Source organism: Tupaia chinensis, unplaced genomic scaffold, assembly GCF_000334495.1.
Source record: "Tupaia chinensis unplaced genomic scaffold, TupChi_1.0 Scaffold145907_1, whole genome shotgun sequence".
Classification (NCBI taxonomy): Eukaryota; Metazoa; Chordata; class Mammalia; order Scandentia; family Tupaiidae; genus Tupaia; species Tupaia belangeri.
In genome coordinates, this window is record NW_006205765.1 from 812,396 (window position 1) to 824,762 (window position 12,367).

Below are 12,367 nucleotides of genomic sequence, written 5' to 3' on the forward strand. Positions count from 1 at the left end.
TGTTAACGGTGGGTTATGATTGGTTGCTTTTGGACCAATCATGAGGTGCAGGATATGCAAATTTGAGGGATTCTAGTGATCAATCAGAGCAAGGTTTCGAAGGTCAGGTTTTTGGAAGGGAACCAATCATGGTAACTGTTTGCTCTCTGAGAAACCTCGACAGACTCGCTGGTGTGCAGCTTCCCACAAGTTTATATATTTACTTTGAGGTTAATATTACATTCAGAATATTGGCATTAATGCATTTAAGTTACAGAACATTTCCATCACAATCATGATTTTTCACTGTAGGGCACGTGCGCTCGCCAGACAGACAGAGAGAGACATAGAGACAGAAAGCGAGAAATCACCCCCCAGGGGGGATGGTCACGCCGCAATCCCTTCTCCTCCATTCTCCTCTCGGGATCTTGGGCACGCACGCACACGCGCCCGGCGTGAGTTTTAAGCCACCGGGTCCGAGACACGAACCGCGGTCGACTATGTGGGAGTCCAGCGACATAGCCATTACGCTAACTGCTGGTTCCCCAACAATCATGATTTTTCATGTTGCCCTTTTGTATTCAGTCACTTCCCCCTACTTACAACCCCTCCTTAACTCTGGGACACTACTAATCTCTTCTCTATTTCACTTTAAGACTATAAATAGAGGGACTAGCAGATGGCATAATGGTTACATCACTGGACTCCTATGTAGTCAACCATGGTTCGCGTCCCAGACCCAGCAGCTTAAAACTCACAACAGGAGCTTGTACGTACATGCCCAAAATCCCAAGAGGAGAATGGAGGGAAAGGGATTGCCGTGTGGCCATTTCCCTGGAGGATGATTTCTCACTGTCTTTCTATCTTCCTCTGTTTCTAGTGAGCACATGTGCCCTATAGCAGAAATCTCTCTAAAAAAGAAGAAAGAAAGAAAGAAAGAAAGAAAGAAAGAAAGAAAGAAAGAAAGAAAGAAAGAAAGAAAGAAAGAAAGAAAGAAAGAAAGAAAATAAAAGAAAAGAGAAAAAAGAAAGAAAATAAATAGAATTATAAGTGGCCAGCAGGTGGCATGGTGGTTAAGGTGCTGGATTCCACATGGCTGACCACACAGTTCGACTCCTGACCTGTCAGCTTGAAAATCATGCCAATTACAAGGGCGTACATGCCCGAAATCCTGAGAGGAAAATAGAGAAAGAGATTATGGTGTGGCCATCCCCCCAGAGGGTGATTTCTCACTTTCTCTCTCCTTGTGTCTCTCTCTCTGTCTCTCTCTAGCAAGCACTCACACCCTATGGCAAAAACCTAAAACAAAACAAAAATAGAATCATACAGTGTGTAAGCTTTTGGGCACCTCTTTTCCTACTACACAATATTCTCTGACAATACACACAGGTTATTGTGTCTGTGTACCAAAAGTTCATTCCTTTTCATTGCTTAGCATTATAGCATTCCAGTTTGTTTAACCATCTGCCTATTGAAGGATATTTGAATTGTTTCAGCTTTGGGCTGTTACAAATAGTTGCTATAAGAATTTGTTTACAGGTTTTGGTGTGAAGATAAGTCTTCAAATCCTGAGAGGAAAAATAGAGAAGAGATTATGGTGTGGCCATCCCCCCAGAGGGTGATTTCTCACTTTCTCTCTCCTTGTGTCTCTCTCTCTGTCTCTCTCTAGCAAGCACTCACACCCTATGGCAAAAACCTAAAACAAAACAAAAATAGAATCATACAGTGTGTAAGCTTTTGGGCACCTCTTTTCCTACTACACAATATTCTCTGACAATACACACAGGTTATTGTGTCTGTGTACCAAAAGTTCATTCCTTTTCATTGCTTAGCATTATAGCATTCCAGTTTGTTTAACCATCTGCCTATTGAAGGATATTTGAATTGTTTCAGCTTTGGGCTGTTACAAATAGTTGCTATAAGAATTTGTTTACAGGTTTTGGTGTGAAGATAAGTCTTCATTTCTCTGGGATAAATGCCAAAAAATGCAATTGCTGGGTCAGATGGTGGTTGAATGTTAAGGTTATTAAGAAACTGTCAAAATGTTTTCCAGAGGGACTGTCCCATTTTACTTTCCCACAAGTAATGTATCAACAATCCAGTTTCTCCACATCTTCACTAGTACCTGGTGTTGTCACTACCTTTCTTTCTTCCTCTTCTCACTCTAATAGGTGTGTAGAAATATCTCATTGCAGTTTAACTTACATTTATCTAAGGTTCAACACTTTTTCATGTACTTATTTTCTATCTGAATAACCCATTCAGTGAAATGTTTTCTCATGCCTTTTGCCTTTTTTTCCCCAGAGATATTTTTGCTATAGGGCATATGTACTCACCAGAGAGAGAGAGAGACAGAGAGCAAGAAATCACCTCTCTAGGGGATGGCCATGCTGCAAGCTCTTCTCCATTCTCCTCTCAGGATTTTGGGCATGCACACACACACACACACATATTTGACATGAGTATCGAGCCAGCAGGTCTGGGACTCAAACCACGGTCAGCCATGAGGAAGTCCAGTGATGTAAACATTACATCATCTGCTGATCCCTTTTGCCCACTTTTTTAAGAGGGATTTTTGCTATAGGGTGCTTGTGCTCGCTGGAGAGACAGAGAGAGACAGAAAGACAGAAACTGAGAGATCACTCCTTGGGAAGATGGCCACACCACAATCCCTTCTCTCAGGATTTTGGGCACATGTGCACATGTGCCCAGTATGAGCTTTAAGCCACCTGGTCCAGGACTCGAACTGCAGTCAACTACATGGGAGTCCAGCAACATAACCATTGAATCATCTGCTGATCCCCCTTTTGCCCATTTTTTATTTGGGTTGTTTGGATTTATGTTGAGTTTTGGGACTTTTCTGTGTAGTCTAATTACATTATTACTCTAGTCTTTGTTAAATATGTGCTTTGCAAATATTTTCTCCCATTCTGTAAGTTGCCTTTTTATCTTCTTGACAGGGTCTTTTGCTGAGTAAAACTTTAAAATTTTTGATGCGGTCCAATTTATCAATTTTTCGTTTTATGATTCATGCTTTTGTTGACAAGTCTAAAAATTTCTTAGCTCCAGCCCTAGATTTTCTTCTTTATTTCTTGTCTAAAATTTTCCAGGCTAGCTAAGAATCCAGGGTGAATTATGGCATGAAGACCCTGTTGAGTCAAGGTGGTGAGGAAATGGGAGTAAATAAATAAATATTTTTTTTAATCAATCGGGCATATTAGAGTCTATTTCCACATTCTCTATTCTATTCTATTAATTTTTGTGTCTATCCCTCCACCAATCCCAAATAGTCTTGATTACTGTAACTATGTAAGTCTTGAAATCATATAGACTGACTCATCCCTTTTCGTTTTTTTTTTTTCTTTTAGGTTTTGCCATATGGGGCATGCACTCACTGGAGAGAGACAGAGACAGAGAGGGAAAGTGAAAACTCAGCCCTCCAGGGAGATAGCCATGCTACAACCCCCTCTCCTCTGTTCTCCTCTTGGAGTTTTGGGCCGCACACACACGTGACTAGGGTGAGTTTCAAGCTACCAGGTCCAGGACTCAAACTATGGTCAGCCATACAGGAGTCCAGACCTTGACCACCACACCACCTGCTGGCCCCTTTATTCTTCTTTTTAAAACCTGTTTTAGCTATTCTGGCTCCTCTGTCTCTTACTGTTGAGCAATGGTAAAAGCTCTGACTCTCCACAAGGCCTCCTCTGACAGAATCCCACTGGGGCCGTGGAAGGACATCTCACTACTGCCAAGTGGGCTGGAAGTCCAGGCTCCCTCCTCGGCCCTCATTTTAAGTGTTGTGTTTTGTTATAGTCTCTCAAGGCTGGAAGTCTGGGCTCCCCACTTAACCTTTGTTGGTGTGAGTACAAACAAGACAGTAGTTTTTCTATGGTGTTCAGAAGTTGTCTGAAATTTTTCTATCTTGCTACATTGCTTCTTTCCCACTCCTTTAGCTAGAATGAGCAGACTTTTTGCTAGGGCTTTTTTGTCTGTATCTGTTGCCCTTTCCAGGTTGTCAGCTTCTTCAACTCCAAGTCTGGGAAATACAAAGCAAAAAGAAAACAAGAAACTTACCAGTGTGTGAGCAGAGCTCTCATGAGTGGGATTAATGATCTTGTAAAAAGGCCGAGGAGAATCTGTTTGGCCCTTTTTTTTGACCCCTGATACCATGGGATAATTAAGCAACATGGCTCCATGAGCAATCCCTCACCAGACACTGAATCTGCTAGTGCCTTGATCTTAGGCTTCCCGGCCTCCAGACTGTGAGAAACACATTTCTATTGTTTATAAATTCCCCAGCCTAAGGGACTTGGTTATAGCACCAGGAATAGACTAGGACAGTCCAAAGCCATCATGACTTAACCTGCCTTCTTACTTGCCACATACACTTCTCAGTGATTCTTCTCCCTCTTGCAGTGAGCATGCATTTAATTGTCATCTCTGCCTACAAGATGAGCAATTTGGCATTGGGTAGAACACACTAATTAGCCTGACCTTGAGAACGAGACAATCCTATGACATTAAAATTTTATTTTCCCTTCTCTACTTTCCACTCTCTGGCCTTTCTGGCACAACTGAAGATTCACCGCCTAGAGAAAAATTTTCTATGTCCTTGAGGAGGCTTTTGTGCACTGAAAAGACCACTCTGAGGTTTACTAAGTTTTGAAAATTAATATTTAATTTATTAAATTTATAGACTTAGAAATTTATAGTCCTTCCTTGAGCTTATAAAACCAGTTTAGGAATCTTATTATCCTATTTATAAGTCCAGAAAATATTAACAATCACTTTGAGAGGACTTTTGATTAACGCTTAGTTTCATTTATACATTTAGTTAATTAAACCTCTTTAACACTTTAAATGACATTTATAAATTTAATGTATTTGATTACTTTTTAAGTACTTCATGTGACTGACAAACCTTCCCAAGTATAAAAGTAATTTTTAAGACTAATTAATTCGGCATATGAAAAACAATGAAACTTAAGTTCTTTTAAATGCCCAAACTAGATGTAAATTTAGAAAAGCAACTTAAAAGTCACAAATCTGAGGCTGGCAGGTGATATAGTGGTTAAGAGGGCTGGATTCCCACATGGCTGACTGCAGTTCAAGTCCCAGACCTGGTGACATGCTTTCTCACTTTCTCTCTCTTTCTCTCTCTCTCTCTCTCTCTCCCTCAATGATCAAATTTAAATAAATAAATAAATAAATAAAGTTAAATAGAATAATTCTTTTTTTTTTTTTTGAGAGTTTTTTGCTATAGGGGCACGTGCATGCACCAGAAAGACAGAAAGAGACAGAAAGCAAGAAATCACCCCCCAGGGAAGATGGCTATGCCTCAATCCCTTCTCCTCCATACTCTTCTGGGGATCTCGGGCACGCACACACACACGCCTGGCGTGAATTTAAGCTACCGGGTCTGGGAGTCGAACTGTGATCGACTACATGGGAGTTCAGCGACATAGTCATCACACCATCTGTTGGTCCTTAATAAAAAAGTACTTTTAAAAAAGTCACAATTTTTTTTTTTTTTTTTTTTTTTTTTTTTTTTTTTTTTTTTTTTTTAAAGAACACTTTTGCCAGAAAGAGAAAGAGAGAGAGAAAGTGCAAAAGCACTCCTGGGGGATGGCCATAACACAATCCCTTCTTCTCCATTCTCCTCTAGGGATTTTGGGCATGCAGGTACACACATCCAGTGTATTTTTCAAACCACTGGGTTTGGGACACAAACTGCACAGCCAGCCATGTGAGCTCCAGACACCTTCACCACCACGCCACCAGTTGGCGCTAAAACCACAAATCTCTATCAATTTTCCAAGTACAAACATTAAAGTACAATGTTAAGAGTGGTCTATTATTGGGACCAGCAGTTAGCGTAATGGCTATGTCGCTGGACTCCCACGTAGTCGACCACAGTTCGTGTCCCAGACCCGATGGTTTAAAACTCACGCCAGGCGCTTGTGTGTGTGTGCCCAAGATCCCAAGAGGAGAATGGAAGAGAAGGGATTGCGGCGTGACCATCCCCCCTGGGGCGTGATTTCTCGCTTTCTGTCTCTCTGTCTCTCTCTGTCTGTCTGTAAAGCGCACGCGCCCTATAGCAAAAACCCTCTAAAAAAAAAAAAAAAGAGTGGTCTATTATTCTAATAAGCCAAATTCTCTTGAAAAGTATGAATACATAAGCTACTTTATATGAACAAATTCTTTAATTTGAAAATATTAAAACTACAGTTGATTTCCTTAAATATTTGTGTCCTTAATTTTAAATTTTCCCAGGGTTACTGAAATGTCTACCAACAAAACAGATCACGTCTTTCTCAGCTAACGGAGGTTCCTAATCAAACAGAGAGATTCTGGGTAGAATGCCAGCTCGATTCTAGTTGGTTGCTCTATGGACCTATCAAGCCCTATTTTTGGTCTTTGACTTCCTAACTTAAAGACAGAGGTTCAAGCATACCAGTTCCTTAGATAGAAGTAATTGAACACACAGGACCAACAGTTGGTGTAATGGCTACGTCACTGGACTCCCATGTAGTCAACCGCAGTTCAAGTCCTGGACCTGGCAACTTAAACTCACACTGGGCGAATGTGCATGGGTGCCCAAGATCCTGAGAGGAGACGGAAGGAGAAGGGATTGAGGCATGGCCATCCCCCCTGGGGTGTGATTTCTCTCCTGTCTCTCTGTCTCTCTCTTTCCGGCGAGCGCACATGCCCTATAGCAAAAAAAAAAAGAAGAAGAAGTAATTGAACACTAACGTTCAATCCAGAGTTAATTCAATAACCCCAAATCAAGTCCAAATCTAATTTTGTATTTATTTGACTAGAAAGGTATATAGTGTATACTATTGACCCTCTGTATCTGCAGGTTACATATCCATGGATTCAACCAATTGCAGATACAACAGGGCCATGCCTATTGTTTACGAAGTGGGGGAAGAGGTGGCTCCCTAAAAGAGATATACTGAAGTTTATCTATATATTTTCTTTTTCATTTATATCTGATGCTAAGATTAGTCATAAGTAATCTAAAGGGATTATTTAAAGTGCACAGGGGACCAGCAATTGGCATAATGGCTATGTCACTGGACTCCCATGTAATCAATCATGGTTCGAATCCGGGACCCAGCGGCTTAAAACTCACACCAGGCACATGTGCGTGCATGCCCAAGATCCCGAGAGGAGAATGGAGGAGAAGGGATTGTGGTGTGGCCATCCCCCCTGGGGGGTGATTTCTCGCTTTCTATCTCTCTGTCTCTCTCTGTCTTTCTGGCATGTGCACATGCCCTATAGCAAAAACCTCTCCAAAAATAAAAAATAAAGTACACAGAATAATGTGCATAGGTTATATGCAAATGCCATTTTATGTATGGGACTTCGACATACACAGATTTTTGGTAACCATGGGAGGATCCTGAAACCAATCCCCCAGGATGCCTGTATTTGTCCATCTACCTCTAAAGAATCCTCCATTTGGGTTAACTCATAGCCTAGAAGTTAAGGTGAAGCAAATCTCACATAGCAAACTCTGGTTCAAATCCCACCGTGGTGGCTTGGAAAATATACTGGGTGTGTGCGCATGTATGCCCAAAATGCCAACAGGATGGAGAAATGGAGAAGAGATTACAGCACGACTATGCCCCATTGGAGAGTGCATTCTCCCTCTCCTCTCTCTTGCTCTGTCAAGCACCCTCTGGTGACTTAAAAAGAAAAGAAGAAAGAAGAAGGAGGAGGAGAAGAGGAGGAGGAAAAGAAAAAGAAGTATCCTGCATCTCTTCACATGATTCTACCTCATAGGACCACAAGTATTAAAACTTTATCTAATTGGGAGCCACCAGGTGGTGTGGTGATTAAGACACTGAACTCCCACATGGCTGATAGTGGTTCAAGTCCTGGAACTGGCAGCTTGCTTTCTCACTTTCCTTCTCTCTCAGTCTCTCTGGTCAAATTTCTTAAAATAATAATAATAACATTAAATAAATCATTATTTCTTGTAAATAGGAAAAAAAAACTTTAATTGAATTCTGGTTGTCTCTCACAGCTTCGTCTAAGATCCCAAGATCATTCTCCGAGGTCACCACTCAGTCCCAGCTCCTCACCCTACACCCATCCTTGATAGTTCTTGATTTCCGGGTTCCCCTTGGAGTAGAAAAGTGGGCTCCCCAAGATCTGCACTCTTCAACCTGGCAAGACAAATGGAAAACTTCCTAACCTTAGTCACTTTGTGGAAGAGGTTCTTTGGGGTTCTTGGGGCACTAAAGCCTCTCTTCCCACTCACTGTACTTCACTGCTCAAGGTTTGCTGGAAAAACAGGTCCACATGGGAGCCACTGGTGTTGAATCCCTAAACTCCCAGAAGGATGAGACCACGTAACCAAAATCACCAGCTAGTGCTTGAACCAGGACTAGAACCCAAGACTTCCAAGTCCCAGTCACCATGCTCTGGTCACTCACCAACAATGCCCTCAAAGACAACAAAAACTAGGGGAGCAAGGGACAAGCTCATAGTTCACAGCCCCACCCAACCAGCCCAAACATTAGCATGTGTGACATACAGCCCTTTCTGCTGCTTCGTACACAGAATAGAAATAAGCATGGGTTCTTGCCCTGAAGCTTACTTTCTAAATAAATATGCATGCTGCGTATTTGTATTTCCATACTAAGGAGACGCAATAATAGAAAACAACTTTCAACTACAGTGGGTGGGAATGGGGGTGGAAATCATCCATGAAAAAGAATATATTGGTTTAGGACAATGGTGCTCAACCCTGACTTCATATCAGAATCTCCAGGGTTTGGGGAAAGAGGAGGATGCTTTAAAAATTGCCATTCCACACCTGTGGGGATGAGGCCAGGACATAATAGTTTTTTAAAACACACCTGGTATTTCCAATGCATACCCAGAGTTATGAACCTGGAGATTGGGCCAGCAGGCGGTGTGGTGGTTAAGGTGCTGGACACACCCACATGGCCAACCATGGTTCAAGTCCCAGACCTGGTGATTTGCTTTTCTCCTTTCCTTCTCTCTGTGTGTCTGTCTTTCTCTGGTCAAATGAAAATAAATGAATGAATAAATAAAATTAAATAATTCTAGGGGGAAAAAAGAACCTGGGGATTAAAGCAATGATTTCTGCAATTTCAGCCCTCTCCCTACCATTGTCACAATTTTTGCACATATACCTACTAACTATACTATTATAAATTTAGTAGTTCTCTAAATCAGTTCACTGTTTGTTGTTTTTTTTTTTTTTAAGAGAGATTTTTGCTAAAGAACGTGTGTGCTCACCAGAGAGACAGAAAGACAGAAAGACAGAAATCACCCCTTAGGGGAGGTGGCCATGCCGCAATCCCTTCTCCTCCATTCTGCTCTCAGGATTTTGGGCACGCACGCACATGCGCTTGGCATGAGTTTAAACCACCAGGTCTGGGACTCAGACTGTGGTCAACTGTGTGGGAGTCCAGTGACATAACCATTACACCCCCTGCTAGTCCTATAATCAGCTCACTTTTTTAATTGCCAGAGGGTATGTGTACTTATCAGAGAGAGAGAGAGACAAAGACAGAGAGAGAAGAAAAGCCAGGAAGCACCCTCCAGTGGGGTGTGGCCATGCCGCAATCTCTCTTCCTCCCTTTCTCTCTCCTGTTGGAATTTGGGGCACGCATGCACTTGCACTCAGCGTGCTTTTCACGTCACTGGAGCCAGGTTCAAACCCCAGTTGGCCACACAGGATCTGACTTCCTGAGGCACTAGACTGTAGAGTGGGCCAGCCCAACTCATTTTTTTAATTTATTTATATATATATTTTAGAATTTTTCCATATGCATTCACTGTAGAGAAACAAAGAGAGACAGAGTGGGAAAGTGAGAAATCGCCTCCCAGGGAGGATGGTCACACTGCAATCCTTTCTCCTCCATCCTCTTGGGATTTGGGGCACAGACGCACATGTGTCTGGTGTGATTTTCAAGTCTCAGGGTCTGGGATTCAAACCATGATTATTCATGTAGGAGTCCAGCGCCTTAGCCACCATGCCACCTGCTGGACCCACAACTCACTTATTTTTAACTCACATATTTACTTTAGCTTTATCCCACACAACACCATCTATGAAGTCATGGTACTTGTGTACATTGTATTTTTTTCTAATACATGTGAAAATACGTAACCATGAACAGTGAAAGTACCCAAACACTATTGAAAATCATGTCACACACACACCGTTGGTACCTTCTCTACACAGTGGCTCTACTGCTTTCAAAGAAACATCCCCAGATCTGGGTTCTTTCCAGTAGCTTGAATATTTGTTAGGTATCGTTGACGCGACTTGGTTGTTAACAACTGTTGTCTTTGGGGCCAGTCAGTGATGTGGCAGTTAAGGCGGCTGGGTCCCACGTGGCCAACTGTCAGCTGAGTCCTAGACACGAGAATTACTCTGGGTGCATGTGCAAGGGTGTGCGCCCAAAATCCTAGAAGAGAAAGGAGGAGAAAGGATTGTGTTGCGGCCATTTTCTCCCCTTTGGGGGTGGTGGGAGGGGTGCTTTCTCATTTTCATTCTTTCTCTATCTTTCTCTCTCTGGTGAGTGCACACGTCCTATCGCAAATTTACGTAACTGAATTTTTTTAATGTCATTTTCAGGACCAGGCGATGGCATAATGGTCATTGCTGGACTCCCTCTTGGCCAGCTGTGGCTTGAGTCCCAAGCCCAGAGGCTTGAAACTCACACCAGGTATGTGCGCATGCATGCCCAAAATCCCGAGAGGAGACTAGAGATGGGATTGCGGCATAGCTGTCCCCGCTGGGGGGTGATTTCTTGATTTCTGTCTCTTTGTCTCTCCAGTGAGCACACGTGCCCTATAACAAAAATCTCTCTTAAAAAAGAAAAATCGTCATTTTCTGTTTGGGCCACATTATGGGAAAATTTCACCTGTTTCAAAAGTCTGGTATTCTATTCGGCTGCTCCAGGCCTTACAGTCCAGGCTGGATGTCCCTAGAGAGAAACCACTTCTTGAGAGTGCATTCTCCCCAAGTTCCCATCCACCCCCTTCTCCTCACCCTTGAGAAACTGCAAGGCCTCCCTATGGCCCCAGAATGTGAGGACTGCAGTGGTGTCTTTTACGACAACCTGTCTTAACAAAGGAGAACACAGTGCTCACATGCTCACGGTTCACCCAGAGGAAGAGGGAGGACTGACCAGCAAAATCACACACACATTCCCCACTGCAGCTCTGCAGGCTGGGGCCACCACCAGAATAACCTGAGGGGCTTCAGGAAAGCAGGCACCGAGACCCACCCGCTAGCAACTGGCTGCTCTTGAATGCTCTCCTGACCAAGGACAGAGGCTTCACAGTTGGGGAGGGGTCTCCTAGCCACACTTGGACTTAAATTCCTGCTAAATAAATAACTAAGTAAGAGCCATTGTGTTAGCAGGTTAGAACATATAAAACTCTGGGACCAGCAGTTAGCGTAATGGCTATGTCTCTGGACTCCCACGTAGTCGACCATGGTTCAAGTCCCAGACCTGGTGATTTAAACTCATGCCGGGCGCATATGCGTGAGTGCCCAAGATTCAGAGGGGAGAATGGAGGAGAAGGGATTGCAGCGTGGCCACCCCCCCGGGGGGGGTGATTTCTCGCTTTCTGTCTCTCTGTCTCTCTCTGTCTTTCTGGTGAGCTCATGCTCCCTGTAGCCAAAAAAATCTCTCCAAAGGAAATTTTAAAAAGAAGAACAACATATAAAATTCTTTCTCCAAAGATTGGAGTATCAGTCTCATAAAGGGATAGGGTTTTAGAACTCGTCAACAAAACAGATTTCTGGGCCCCAGTAAAGTTCAGCTCAGTCAGAAATTCAGGATGGAGTCCAGGAGCTAGAATTTTAACAAGTTCCTGGGGACTCACATGCAGACAGACCCCATGACACTAAGAAACCCTGCCCTGGAGGAAGAGTAGAGCTGGTCCCAGGTAGCGGAAGCTGGAGGAGAGAAGTGAGGGCATAAAGGTGGGCTCTTAGGACCCCCGCCGTGGGGAGGATGCCCTGCGCATGACAGGCCCTCCAAACACTGAGTGAAGCAGGTGCTCTCCTACCTCTGTCATTAGCATTTTGAAAAGCCAAAGGTAGGGGGCCAGCAGATGGCATAGCAGTTACATTGCTGAACTCTCACATGTCCAACGACGGTTCAAGTCCCAGACAGACCCGGTGACTTGAAACTCACACTGGGCACATGGATGTATGTGCCCAAGATCCCAGTAGGAAAATGGAGACAGGATTGCAGTGTGGCCATCCCTCTGGGTGGTGATTTCTCACTCTCACTCTCACTGTCTCTGTCTCTCTGTCTCTCTCTGGTGAGTACACATGCCCTGAGGCAAAAACCGCTTAATTAAAAAGTAAAGAAAAGCAGAG